Source organism: Hemiscyllium ocellatum, unplaced genomic scaffold (genome assembly GCF_020745735.1).
Source record: "Hemiscyllium ocellatum isolate sHemOce1 unplaced genomic scaffold, sHemOce1.pat.X.cur. scaffold_684_pat_ctg1, whole genome shotgun sequence".
NCBI classification, from domain to species: domain Eukaryota; kingdom Metazoa; phylum Chordata; class Chondrichthyes; order Orectolobiformes; family Hemiscylliidae; genus Hemiscyllium; species Hemiscyllium ocellatum.
In genome coordinates, this window is record NW_026869170.1 from 143364 (window position 1) to 157513 (window position 14150).

Genomic DNA, 14150 nt, shown 5'->3' on the forward strand with positions numbered 1-14150 from the left:
CATGACTAGATTATTTTTTCCAGATATTTATTGGAATTCATGTTTCAAAATTCTGCCGTGATGGGATTCAAACCCTTGTCCCCAGAACGATATCTGGGTCTCTGAATTTTAACTGTCTAATTTCACTCCCATCACACTGCCTCTTAGGAAATGAGGCAGGGTGAGTGACTGAGGTATCAGTGGGGCAGCTCATCAGCATCAAAGATCCCACAGTATTGTGGCTCAGTGGTTAATGCTGCTTTCCTCAGCACCAGGACCAGGGTTTGATTCCAGCCTCGGCAACTGTCTGTGTTGGAGTTGACACATTCTCCCAGTTTCTGTGAGGATTTCCTTCGGGTGTTCCAGTTTGCTCCCACAGTCCAAAGATGTGTAGTTAGTTGGATGAACCATGTTAAATTTCCCATATTCAGAAGATGAGGTTTTGGGATGTGCAGGCAAATCTCTCCTGATGTGAAAAGATCATTTTGGGGTCTTGGACAGAGGTCAGAGGGAGGTGTGGCCGCATGTTTTACATCTCCCGTGGTGGTAAGGGAGGGTCAAGGGTGTGGGAGCGTGGGTTGGTGGGAGGGTGTGGACCGAACAAGGAAGGCGCAGCGGGACAGAAATGATCAGGTAGAGTCAATGTGGCTTTGTACATGCACAATTGGGTCTCACTAACTTGAGTGAGTATTTTGAAGTGACGAAAAAATTGAATAAGGAAGGCGGTGAATGCTGTTGATATGGACATTCAACAAGGTTCCACAAAGCAGACTGGTTAGCAGGGTTAGATCACATGGAATGCAGGGAGAGCAAAGCCATTACAAAACTGCCTTGAAAGTAGGAGACAGAGGATGATGGAGGGTTGCTTTGCGGACCGGAGGTCTGTGAGCAGCAATGTGCTGCAAGGATGGATATTGGGCCCTTAAATAAATGACTTGGATGTGAATATATGAGGTATGGTCAGTAGGTTTACAGAAGACACCAAAATTGGAGATGTCATGGACAGTGAAGAAGGTTAGCTCAGAATACAACAGGATCTTGATCAGATGGGCCATTGGAGCAAAGAATGGCAGACGGAGTTCAATTTAGATAAATGTGAGCTGTTGTATTTTGAAAAGGCAAATCAGAGCAGGACTTATACACTTAATGGTAAAGTCCTGAGGGGCGTTGCTGAACAAAGGGACCTTGGAGTGCAGGTTCATAGTTCCTTGAAAATAGAGTCACAGGAGGAGCGGGGTGTGAATGCAGCATTTGGTACGCTCCCCGTTATTGGTCAGTGCATTGAATGCAGCTGTTGTGATGTCATATTGTGGCTGGACAGGGCACTGATTATAGGTCTTCTGGAATTCTGTTTTCAGTTCCAATCTCGCTGTTCTTGGAATCAGGCATCTGATTGGGTACATGAAGAGGGAGGTTTTAGAGGGATAAGGGTGAACCGCTGGCAAATGGGACTCCATTAACGGTCTCCGTTATTGGTCAATGCATTGAATACAGAAGCTGGGATGTCATATTGTGGCTGGACAGGACGTTGGTTAAGCCACTTCTGGAATTCTGTTTTCAGTTTGAATTTCCCTGTTCTGGGAAGGATGTTGTGAAACTTGAAAAGGTTTGGACAAGATTAACAAAAACGTTGCCAGGATTGGAGGATTTGGGCGACAGGGAGGGACTGAATAGGCTGGGGCTATTTTCTCTGGAGAGTCAAAGACTGAGAGGTGTCTCCATGGAGATTTATAAAATCACGAGGGGCGTGGATAAGGTGAGCAGCTGGCGTCCTATTTCCTCAGGTTAGGTGGGTCCAAAACTAGAGCACATGGATTTAAGTTGAGAGGGCAAAGATTTAAAAGGGATCTAAGTGGCAACGTTTTCAAGCTGAGTGTGGTGTGTGTATGGGAGGGGCTACCAGATGAAGTAGTGAAGGCTGATAAAAATCACAACTTTTAAAAGGCTTCCAATTGGGTACATGAATAGGAAGGGTTTTGATGGATACAGACTAATAGCTGGTAAATGGGAATCCATTAGTTTAGGATTCCTCGTTGGCACGGACGAATTGGACGGAAGGTCTGTTTCTTTGATGTTAATAATTAAGATGCATTCCTCTCTTTTGTGCAGAGCTAGCTGAAGCACAGATAATTATCCTTGGAGCTGAGAGGTGAAGCAGTGATTTCGATCTTGTGCAGATTTGGTTGCAAGGTCTTGAATTTACAGAGAGAGAGAGGAATTGTTAACACTGTCACAATTTTTAGTAACTATTTTCAAGTAATTGGCAAATAATACAAGGTGAAAATGTGAACGCTATTTTACTCAGTAAGTTCTGAGCATCTGGAACAATCTGAACGACACAGATTCAGCAGGTATTCTGAAACAGACTTGGAATTTTACTTTTTAAGGAAAGATTTGGGAGGCTATGGGCTCATGGGAGGGGACTTGGGACAGATTTGCAGCATCTCCAGAGAGAGAGAGTACAGCCCCAATGGGCTGAATAGCCCCCAGCCCCTGTGTTCTGTGATACTGCTCTATTCACTGTGAATGATGAAGCTCATCCCAGGGCAGAGAGAGGGAGGAGTCAACCACTCTCATGGCAATGGTGCCCGGCTGATTGACGGCAGCTCCAGACCAATAGGAGGAGAGTCTGTGTTCCCCTGCAGCCAATGGGAGTGAATCAGGGGTGTGGCCAGCAAGCCGACACCTGTCCATGAGCTGTGCAGGTGCAGTGTCACTGGGTGGGGGTGGGAGACACAGCAGAGACTGGGACAGAGGCTGTAGGACCTGAATTACAAACTCCCAGTAAATTAAAACCAAAAGAACTGCGGAAGATGTAAAACAGAACTAACAACCCGGAGGGTCTGGAAAATCTCAGCAGGTCTGGCAGCATCTGTGATGAGAAATCAGAGTTAAAGTTTAAGATCCGGTGTCCCTTCCACAGGACAGATGTTACTGAGGAAAAAAAGTCAGTTTATTTGCAGAAGATAGTGTGGGGGGAGGATATAAGGAGTAAAGGATAGGTGGGGATAGAGTGAGAAGAGCGGTTGGATAAAGGAGTGGATAACGATCTGGCTGGGGGAGGGTGATTAGCTGTTAATGGAGACAGTTAGTGGCTAACCATAGGTAGTGTGTAATGACAGGCTGTGAGACCAAGGCCTGGTGTGTGGGGTAGGGGGCTTCGACATGGGGTTCTTAACCTATGGTTAGCCCCTAACAGTCTCCATTGTAAGCTGTTGCCCACCTATATCACTCCACAATTGGAGCTGCCGAGTACACAAACCTTTGGAATATCCTCCCTAACCCCCTCTGTCCACCTTAAAGATGTATCTAAAAATCGTTCTCTTTAATCAACGTTTCCATCATCCGTGAAGCATTTTAGGAGATTTGTCAATGTGAAAGGCTCCATACAATGCAGGTAGTTGTTGTTACTGTCTGACATCAGGAGAAACAGGGATGAGCCCTCTCTCTCTCATACCTGATGAACAGCAGCAAAAGCAGGAAGCACTGAGCATGCTCCAGCCCACAATGGGCCTCGGATTATTGATGTTAATGGGCGAACGGGGGCTAGAGGTGCTAGTTGTTGCTTCAACCAATCGGAGTGAATGAGGGGCGGGACGATACTCAACCACGTGGTAAACCTCACTGACAGCACAGTGTGTTGTGGCCAAGGCATTGGAAATGTGTGAAGGTGCAGGGCAGGGGAAAGGAAAGACGTATTGACCAGAAAGAGAAGGAAATTTTCACAGTATGGAATGAGAGGTTTTACAGAACGTAGTGCACATTGTAAAACACACATTTGAAAATCCAAATTCTGCCCCATTTTCCCTCCCTATAATGCATTTTACACTCCCTGAAATATCAACTGTGTGTTTCTCCCTCCACAGATCCCAGTGATCAGTGCCAAAGCCCCATTGCCTGTGGAAAAGGTGATGTTTGACTTCCTGTACAGCTGCAATTCGTGTGGTGAAGGTGCTCCCACAATGTGGTTGGGTAAGAGCTGTTATAGATTATTCACTCAGCGACAGTGAAGAGTTGACAATGTATGTGCAAATCAACAACAGTTTGTTTTTTTTTAAGTTTATAATTCCACAGAAATACTATTGAGAGCTTCTGACATAAAGCCACAGATTAGGTCAGGTGATCAAAAGAACTGCCAAATAAACAGGTTTTCAGGAATACCTTAAAGGAGGAAAGCAGGTCTGAGAGGGTTAGGGTGGGAATTCCAGACAGTGTTGCCTTGGCAACAGTAGAAACAGCCAGACAGGTGAAGCAATGAATAAACATATCGTTGGGAATCTGAAAGAAAATGAGTTGTCGGGGTCTCACAGGTTGTGTGGTGCAGGGAGACAGGGATGTTCACAGCCAGGAATTTCATCAAGGGTGAGAATTTTAAATTGTTGCTTGTTGATGGATCAACAAATTTTGGTACAAGTGAGCACTTGGACAGTAGGGTTTTAGATACTCTTGAGATTGCATGTAAGTTGAATGTGGGAGGTTGGCAAAGAGTGTGTTTGATAACGAAGTCTGGCGATAACACAGGGATGGACGAGTGTTTCAGTAAATGAGCTGAGACTAGGGTGGAGTTGGGTGACGTCACTAATGTAGAAATAGTGTTTTTGGTGTTAGGCTGCGCCTCCTCCTCACCACTCCCCCTCACTAAGTCACAGATATTGTTCCTTGTTCTATCTGTCTCTCTTTTCTGGTTATGTCCTTCTCTCCCATTCTGCTACAAACTAATATTTGACCTCACCGTTGTTGCAAACACCTCCTCCATCTCCACTCTCCCTTTTCTTTCTGAATTCCTTGTATTTGGTGTCCCTCCAGGATCTCTCCTTGGTCCCTCCTGTTTCTCACCTACATACTGCCAGGAGGTGACATCGTCCAAAAGCACCGTGTTAGGTTTCACATGTACACTGACAATGCCCAGCTCTCCCTCCCCATCATCCCTCTCCATTACTCAGTTATCAAACTGCTCATCACACTCCCACTACGCGATTGGCTGCAGTTTCCCCCAATGAAACATTGTAGTGGTTAAACTCATTGCCTTCAGTTGCTATTACAAATTCCTTTCCCTTACTGCTAACCCCCTTCCTCTCCCTGGGAACTATCTGAGATAGAACCATACTCTTCACAATATTGCTGTCATATCTGTAACCCCAAGTTGACCTTCTGATCAGATATCTACACAATCACAAACACCAGGAATTCCAATCTCTAAAATGTTGCTTGTCTCCACCTCACCCCAGCTCCATTGCTACTGAAACCCCTGACCCGTGTTGGTGTTGCCTTAAACTTGACGAATCTAAAACAGAATCCGTGATTCCGTGACTGACCCAAAATCTGCTTCCAGACTCCCTCATGATGGGAAACATCCTCTCGGTATTTAACCTGTCAAATTCCTTAAGAATTCTACATGTTACAATGAGATCACCTCTCATTCTTCCCAAATCCAGTGAGTGGAGTCCCAACTACTTCAGCCTTTTCTTAAAAGATAATCCCTGCGAACCAGGGTTCATCCCAGTCAGGTTTCTGTGAAATGCCTCTGATGAAATGATGTATTTCCTTAAATAAAGGGACCAAAACTTCTGTCATTAATCCCAGATGTGGTCTCACTTCAATTTATAAACTTCATAAAGTTCCTCTCAGGTATATACTCCAAACCACTCCCTTTAAACTTGCACTGATGTTGAAATGCTCAGCAGGTCATGCAGCATCTGTGAAGAAAAATCAGTTAAAGTTTCGGGTCTGGTCATCCTTCCTCAGATACATTAACTCTAATTTCTTTTCACACCTCCTGCTAGACCTGCTGAGCTTTTCCAGAAAATTCTGTTTCTCTTCCTGGTTTACAGCATCTTCAGTTGGTTCGGTTTTCATATCATTTAAACTTGCCATCTCTCCTTAGGATTTGTCATTTCCACCTTGGGAAAAAGATTCACATTTGTTTGGTCTCCCCGACTCTGGGGGAAAAAAGAAACCATGACTAGTCACCCTATCATTGCTCCTTATAATTTTATACAGTTTGATAAAGCCACCTAAAGTGTCCAGTGCTGCAGAGAAATAGCCTCAGCCTATTCAGCCTCTCCCTATGGTTCAAATGTTCCAATACTGGCAACATCCTAGTAAACTTTTCTGAACTCGTGCAAGTTTCCCAACATCTTTTCTGTAACAGGGAGACTGGAATTGAAAGCAGTCTCGGGATTCCAAAAGTGGCCGAGCCAATAAACTGTACAACCGAAACATGATCTCCCAACTCCTATCCTCACTGCACTGCCCAATAACAGCTAGCATACCGCACACCACCTTCACCGACCTGTCTACCTTCAACCCCACTTTCAAGGAACTATCAACCCACACTGCACGGTCTGTTTGTTTGTCAACACTTCCCAGGAACTTTTCTTTGAGAAGTTGAGTCCTATTCTGGTAACATCTTTCTGAAATGAGGGAGACTACAATTGAATGCAGTATTCTAACACTGGCCTGACCAATGCTCTACTCAGCCACAACGTGACCTCCTAACCCCTGTACTCAGTGACAGAATCCCCACAGTGTGGAAGCAGGCCTTTCGCCCCATGAGACCATACCAACCATCGGAACAGCATTCCACCCTAACTCTGTAACCTATCATTACCCAAAGCTAATCCAGCTAACCTGCACGTCTTTGGATTTGTGGGAGGAAATTAAGAACACCAAGAGGAAGCCCACCCAGACACACAGGGAGAATGTGCAAACACCACACAGACAGTGGAGTCGAACCAGAGTCCATTTATTGACCAGTGCATTCAATTAAAGGTCAGTGTCCCAAATGCCGCATTCAGCACCTGATCTCCCTGAAACCCCACTTTCCAGGAACTATGCAGTTGTTCTGAGCCCTTCAGAGGGAATTAATGCGAGGAGGAGAAAACAGGAACAGGGTTGAGTTGTAGATCAATAAAATAACTCTGCATCTTCCCCCTCTCTGTTCCCCCCCGTCTCCCCACACTCTGTCTGGTTTCCCCTCCCCCACCCCCGGCGGTCAGTCCTTTGTCGCGCCCCCCCCACCTCGTCGGTCGCACTCCCCTGTTGGTCTGTCCCACAAACTGTTGGTCTTTCCCCCCCTCTGTCAGTCGCCCCCCTGTCGGTCGCACATCTCTTTTCCCCCTCCGTCTGTTCCCCCCCCCCCCCCCCCCCCCCCCCCCCAACCGTCGGTCGCCCCCTCTGTAGCCCCCGTCTGTTCCCCTCCCCTCTAATCCCGCTTTCTGCCCTCATCCATTTCTGTGCCTCCCCTCTCTATCCCCCCTCTCTGCCCCCACCCATTTCTGTCCCAACCCTCTCGATCCACCCCCTCTCTGTCTACCCTCCCCTCCCATTCCCCTAGTTCTGTACTCCCCCCTCCGCAGGGAAAATATCTTGTCTATTTACCCTATCCATGCCCGGCCTGATTTTAAAAAATTCTTTCCACTCACCGTTCAGCCTCTGATGCTCCAGGGAAAACAGCCTATCCAGCCCTGGCAACATCCTACAATTCTTTTCTGACCCCTTTCAAGTTTGAGAACATCCATCTGATAGGAAGGAGACCAGAATTGCATGGAATATTACAAAAGTTGCCGAATCAATGTCCTGTACAGCCGCAATATGACCTCCCAACCCCTATACTCAATGCTCTGACCAATAAAGGCAAGCAGACCAACTGCCACCTTCACTATTCTATCTACTTGCTGCTCTACTTTTAAGGAACTATGAACCTGCACTCCAAGGACTCTTTGTTTAGCAGCACTACCCTGGAACTTACTGTAAACTGTAAGTCCTGCAAAAGTTTGTTTTTCCAAAATGCAGCAGCTCGCATTTTTCTAAACTGAACTCCTCAGCCCATTACCCATCTGATCCAGATCCTCTTGTACTCTGAGGTAATCTTTTTCCCTGTCTACCACACCTCCCATTTTGGTATCATCCGCACACTTATTTACAATACCTCTTATGTTCACATCCAAATCATGTATGTAAATGGCGAAACGTAATGGATCCAGCACCGATCCTTGTGACACTCCACTGGTCACAGGCCTCCAGCCTGAAAAGCACCCTCTGCCTTCTACCTTCGGGCCAGTTCTGTACTCCATACGATCTAACCTTGCTGACCAGTCTCCCATGAGGAACCTTGTCAAACGCCTGACTGAAGTCCATGTAGATCATGTCCATGCTCTGCCCTCATCAATCCTCTTTGTTACTTCTTCAAAAAACCTGAGTCAGATTCATGAGACATGATTTCCCATGCACAAAACTGTTATTAATATCCAGGATTTAACTCTGTACATCGGGGTCTGCGTTGCCCAGTTATAGGTGTTAATATTCGGGATGAAGTTCAAGTACACCAGCATTTTGTCAGTGACTATGTATTGAGTCTTGTTAATGTTACCAACACAGTTGAGTTCCTTTTGAACGGTAGTCCCCGTATCCCTTGTCCACCAGGAAATGGTGGCAGTGTCTTTACCTCTGGACCAGGAGGATCGGGCTCAGAGTTGAGGAACAGCATCTTTGAAGAGGATGATTAGAAAACCCGCCCAAGCCACCAGGCCATACTGTCTCCCAGCTGTCCCTGCCTCAGCCTCTAAACAGAACCTTCCTGTAATTTCTCTCCTGTCAGACTCTCCCATTGCTCAGATTGTCCAGGATCCCGTTCTGCTGCTGCATTGCTCGTGTCCCTCACTGACCTGTCCATCCCCCAGTGTCCTCCACATTCATTCATTGTTTGCAATCACATTACCCCAGTTCTCCAGCCCCACTCCTTCCCGTCTATAGAGAAGAAGACGGGAAGGTTAGCCCTGCTGCCTCACAGCATCAGGTACTCGGTTTCGATTCCAGCCTCTGGCAACTGTCTGTGTGCAGTTTGTACATTCTCCCCGTGTCTGAGCGGGTTTCCTCCCCCAATCCAAAGATGTGCAGGACAGGTGAATTGGCCATTCTAAATTGCCTATAGTATTAGTTACATTAGTCAGGGGTAAATATAGGGTAGGGGAATGGGTCTGCGTAAGTTACTGTTTGGAGGGTCAGTATGGACTTGGCAGCTTCCTCCCTCTGGGAGCAGGACCCAGGGGAATGGCCCCTTTCCCCCCCCCCCCCCCCCCCCCCCCCTCCCGACACTGTGATCAGACTATCAGTGGTGCAGCGTTTTGCAGAAAGTTATCAGAACTCTTTTGTGAAGATTCAGGGTTTTTATGGAAAGTGACCAGGATGGGCCTGCAATTAGAGTCCCAATTTGGTTCATTTTAGTAAGACGGGTTTCGGCCAGAGTGTGCAGGAAGCAGTGTATGCAGGGTGGTTGTCGTCAGAGGATTCACCAACAACGCCCCCCCCCCCCCCCCCCCCCCCACCCCCACCCTGGTGGACTCAGAATCAGACTCATTGATTTGGTTCTTCGTCCGCAGACAAGAGCTAGGAAACTGAATTCAAAGAGAGGAGAGAGAGTGTGAGAACTGGGTGTGGAGGGAAGGAGTGAGGAGGTTGGTTTGGATTTCAGTTCACAGATGAAAGAAATTGTTAGACTGAAAGTTAAAACTTTGGAAAAGATGAAACTACAATTTAATACTATAATTGTCTTATAAAGATCCATCCAGTATTAATATGGTGAGTTGTGTTCTCAGGTGTAGGGTACTGAAAGGGTGGATTTGTGGATGAGAAATTCAAATTGAACTTCATGTTCAGATCTGATAGTTACTTGATCCGTGCCGATCTGAATATTCATTGGCCTTTTCATGTGGAAGGAAAGGTGTGTATTCTGTCCGTGGGTGAATATTCCAAATCTCAGTGTGACTGGAAAAAAATACTGAGGTACAGCCAAGTCCATGTTAGGGTGGTGACTGTGGAGAGTGAGTTCATTTGTTTTTGAAAGTCTGAAAAATCATGGCATGTTTCCCAGGAACAATTAAGCCATAGCTTTTCTTTGTAGAAGGACAAGTCTTTAATTAACCATACAACCAGAAAGACACAAGGATACCTGCACCATGGCAAATACTATGAAAACTGGATTGTTGTAAAGGAGTTCATTCTCGATCATGGATTGTAATCCATTGGCGTTGTCACGTTGGTTCCAGTGCCGTGGGGAAGCACTGGAAATATGATGAATGCAGTGTAGGTTTCAGTTATTAAACTGTAAGAAGTGCAGAACAATTTAAAAAGGATGTTCTCAGGGCTCAGGGGTCTGAGTTATAGGGAGAGGTTGGACAAGCGAGGATTGTTTTGTTTAGAGCAGAGGAAACTGAGTGGGTACTGTTCTAGAAGTGTATAAGACCATGAGGGGCATGGATAAGGTGAATGCATTCAGTCTTTTTCCCAGGGAATCCAGGACTGGAGGGCATCAGTTGGAGGTTAGAGGGGAAAGAATAAAAGGGAAGCTGTGAGACACCTGTTTTACACAAAGGGTGGTATGTATATGGAATGAGCTGCCAGTGGAAGTGGTTGAGGCGGGTACATTAACAACAGGTAAAAGACATTTGGACAAATACATGGATAGCAAAGGGTCAGAAGCAGATGGGCCAAGTGCAGGGAAATGGGGTTAGTGTGGATGGACATTCTGGTCGGCATGGGCCAGTTTGGGCCAAAGGGCCTGTCTCTGCTGCAGGATGCTATGACTCTAAGTGCATCTGCTATTTCTCCCACTAACTCTGTTGGTATCCTGGGATGTATTCCATCAGGGCAAGGAGACTTATCTACCTTTAGCTCCATTAGCTTGCCCAGCTCTAACTCTTTCATGATAATGGTTGTTTCTAGGTCCTCACCTTCCTCAGTTTCCTTATCAATTACTGGCATGTTCTTAGTATCCTCCACTGTGAAGACTGACTGCTGTGTACTCATATTCCTGAACCCTGCTGGATAGGAATAACTAGGCACAGAACTCTGAGAGGTCTTCTTAGAGTCTTTATTGATGAGACATGGCAGTTACCTGGATAGTGTACATGCAGAACACCACCAGGCAGCAACAGGTAAAGCCCCACCTGTCTGGTGTAAAGCTCCCATTCTTATACCTTTTGTGGTTTGGGACTTTGAATAGATTCTGTCTCTCAGTATTATCTCCACGGCAACGGTCAGTTAGAAAGTCTAGTTCAGTTTCGCACTTTGCCGTTAAAACATACCCCCTGTGGCTCCCTCAAGTATCTGACACGCACTTCAGTTTCAGTGGGGATGTCTATCAGGATTCAGATATGGAGGAGCTGGTGTTGGGATGGGGTGGACAAACTTATAAATCACACAACACTAGGTTATAGTCCAACAGGTTTATTTGGAAGTACAAGATTTTGGAGTGTGCTGTGATTTGTAACATGATCAGGATTATCTCTATGGTAACAGTTAAGTGCTTCAACAATGAGAGGCCACATTTCCCCACACAATAGGTTCCCCTTTACCAGTGTAAACTGCTATTCCGGCCCTGGGGACAGCTACTCATCACTTTTCTCCCCCAATCCCATCTAGCTTTCTGTTGATCTTTAAAGTTTCTCTAATCTCCTAGTTTCTCCTTGGTCTTTGCCAATCTGTATGCCTTCTATTTCAATTTGATAGACTCCCTTATTTCCTGAGCCACTCATGGCAGATTACTCCTTTTTCCTACAGTCCTTCCTTTTCACTGATATATACTTTTGCTGAGCACTTCGAAAAATTCCCCCGTTGTCTGTCAACTTTCCCACGGTAAAGTCTTTGCTTCCAGTCTACATTAGCCAACTCCTGCCTCATCCTATTGTAGTCTCCTTTGTTTAAGCACTGGATCTTGGATTGGATTTAATCTTCCAGCTTTCCAGCTGTGTTCGAAGTTCAACCAGATTTATCAGAAGTCTTTTATCAGATTACGAGGTGAGGCAATGTTTCCTGGGTGTTTTGTGTTACATTGTCGAAGACCTTGGCTTTGTATTAAAGTACAGGATAGATATTCACAACAGAGTATTCTGGACGGTATGAATGTCCTCACAGTCTAAAACCATAAATCACTGTCTCCCCTGAGTTTAAAATTGCAAAATCATTATCTCCTACACGCTTCCTTACTATCTAGGTTTGGAACGCTAATCCACCTGACTATCCTGCTTTTTCCAAAAGATGAAGGTGGTGAGTTTTGGATGCAGCTTTCCAGTTATTACCGTAAGAAGATGAGCACTGGGCACAGGAGAGGCAATGCAGCACTTCGAACCAGCCCCACCATTTAATACGGTGATGATTGAGCTCACCTCAGTCTCAGCTGGGTTTTCCCACCTGCTCTCTCTCACCCTTCATCTCATTGCAAATTCAACATCTGTATCTCTTCATTAAATCTGCTCATTGTCCTGGCATCCACCGCATTTTGAATAGGGAATTCCACAGATTCACAACACATCGAGATAATCATCCATGGAGTCCACACCAATACTCTAATGAGCATCCCATTCAGACTCACCCATTCCCTGTATTTCCCATGGTTAACAGTTTAACCGGCACATGCATGGATACTGTGGGCAATGTAGCATAGCCGATCCACTTAACCTGCACATCTTTGGACTGTGGGATGAAACTGGAGCAGCCAGAGGAAACTCGCACAGACACGGGGAGAACGTGTAAACTCCACACAGTCACCGAAGGCTGGAATCAAATCCAGGTCCCTGACGCTGAGAGTCAGCAATGCTAACCATTGAACCACCTCTGCTTAAAATCTGCTCCTCCTATTCACTTCCCACGCCCCAGTTGGCTGAATCTATATTCCTTACATCAGAAAATCAGGTTGTGGAAGCAGGTGTCTCAGTAAAACCCAGTGACAGCCCACAGGTCCTGTCTGTCTGAATGGGGATCCTATACACAACATCCTCCAGCCTATACTTTTCATTCACATTCCAGAGACAGGCTCCAGTGACTTCATGGGGGCTACAACTCCCACAGTACCTGTGGCAGGGACCGCACGTGTGTGGGGAAACCCTGCACGCTACATGTGCAGAATGTGAGCGGGTTTTGGAACATGTGCTTTGGGTAAGTATACTTTGAGGACGAACATATCGGTTGGGGGGCAGGAGGTCAAAGTGTCATTACACCCATGTGGGGCCAAAGGCCATCCTCAACTCGTCATAACACTGGGCATCGACCAATGGGAAACAAGGAAGGATCTGACCCATTCTCCCAGACTGAAGGTTCCTCTTCTGTCTAGGATCTGCCATCTCCCTTTCTGTTTACTTTTGTTTCATTCTGCTGTTACATTATTGACTTGCAGCAACTGAAGGGAAAGGAAGTGAACCCAGAAAGGGTGTAGTCTAACCAGGGACGGGAAGTGGTGGAATGGATCTGTTTATCAGTAACTCCATGAGAATGGGGAGGGTGTACATTAGGGGGTAGCAGAGTCAGAATGGTGGGAGAGAGAAAGTGGGTTGGCGGGTTACAGCTTCGGGGGAAGAAAGGGGTAAAAGATATTCCAGAGAAACTAGAATTGTCTGTTCTGAATTTCTAATCTGTACATATTCCTTTATACAGGGTGCTAGATGGTGAAGATTTGCAGACTGAAATCTCAAAGTCATGTGCAGATTGTGATTAAGTTAACCAGCATTTGAAGAACCAAAGATAGAGAATCACTCCACCAAAATCCTGCAACACTCTCCCTCCCAGCATTGTCGGTCTCTCTGCACCAAATGGACTGTGAATGGTACAAGACAGCAGCTCACTACCATCTTCTCAAGGGTAACTAGAGATGGGGAATAAATGCTGGCTGAGCCAGTGATGCCCATATCCTGGAAATGGTTTCTATCTCTAGTTGCTGAAACCCAGTTGATGTTACTGCAGGATGATGAGGGATGCTGAGTGTATCCTCCAGGAGGCAGCACCATCACATTACCCCTGCCTACACCCACACAGTAACACCACAACGTCACTGGAACAAAAGGCAGTAAAACCAAAGGAGGACTTAGATATAGTTCTTGAGGTAGAGTCATGAAAGGGGATTGGAACACAGCAGAAACAGGAGACTGAGCTGGATGGTCAGCTGTTTCCCATTGAATGGTGGAGCAGGATTGAAAGGCCGAATGGCCTCCTGCTGCTATCTCCCAGGTATGTATATAGCCATGGAGCCCGGGAAGGAAGGAGTGCGCAGGGATTCTCCAAGAGATTGCACTTCCACAACAGGTTTTAGTGAGCGATGGTTTGATGGATTTTATTTAACATTTACAAACCTTGTGTTAAAGATAAATTTTGGTTTTAAAATGTTGTGAAAGTTTTTTGAA

The 14150-nt window shown here is 46.0% G+C and overlaps 1 long non-coding RNA gene across 1 annotated transcript; it reads left to right on the forward strand.

The window, feature by feature from the left end:
- The first annotated feature begins 3848 nt into the window (after positions 1–3848).
- Positions 3849–14150, forward strand: LOC132814116 (uncharacterized). Its single transcript, XR_009644311.1, has 3 exons — positions 3849–3951; positions 12784–12912; positions 13408–14150. It is a non-coding gene; the product is annotated as an uncharacterized LOC132814116 (long non-coding RNA).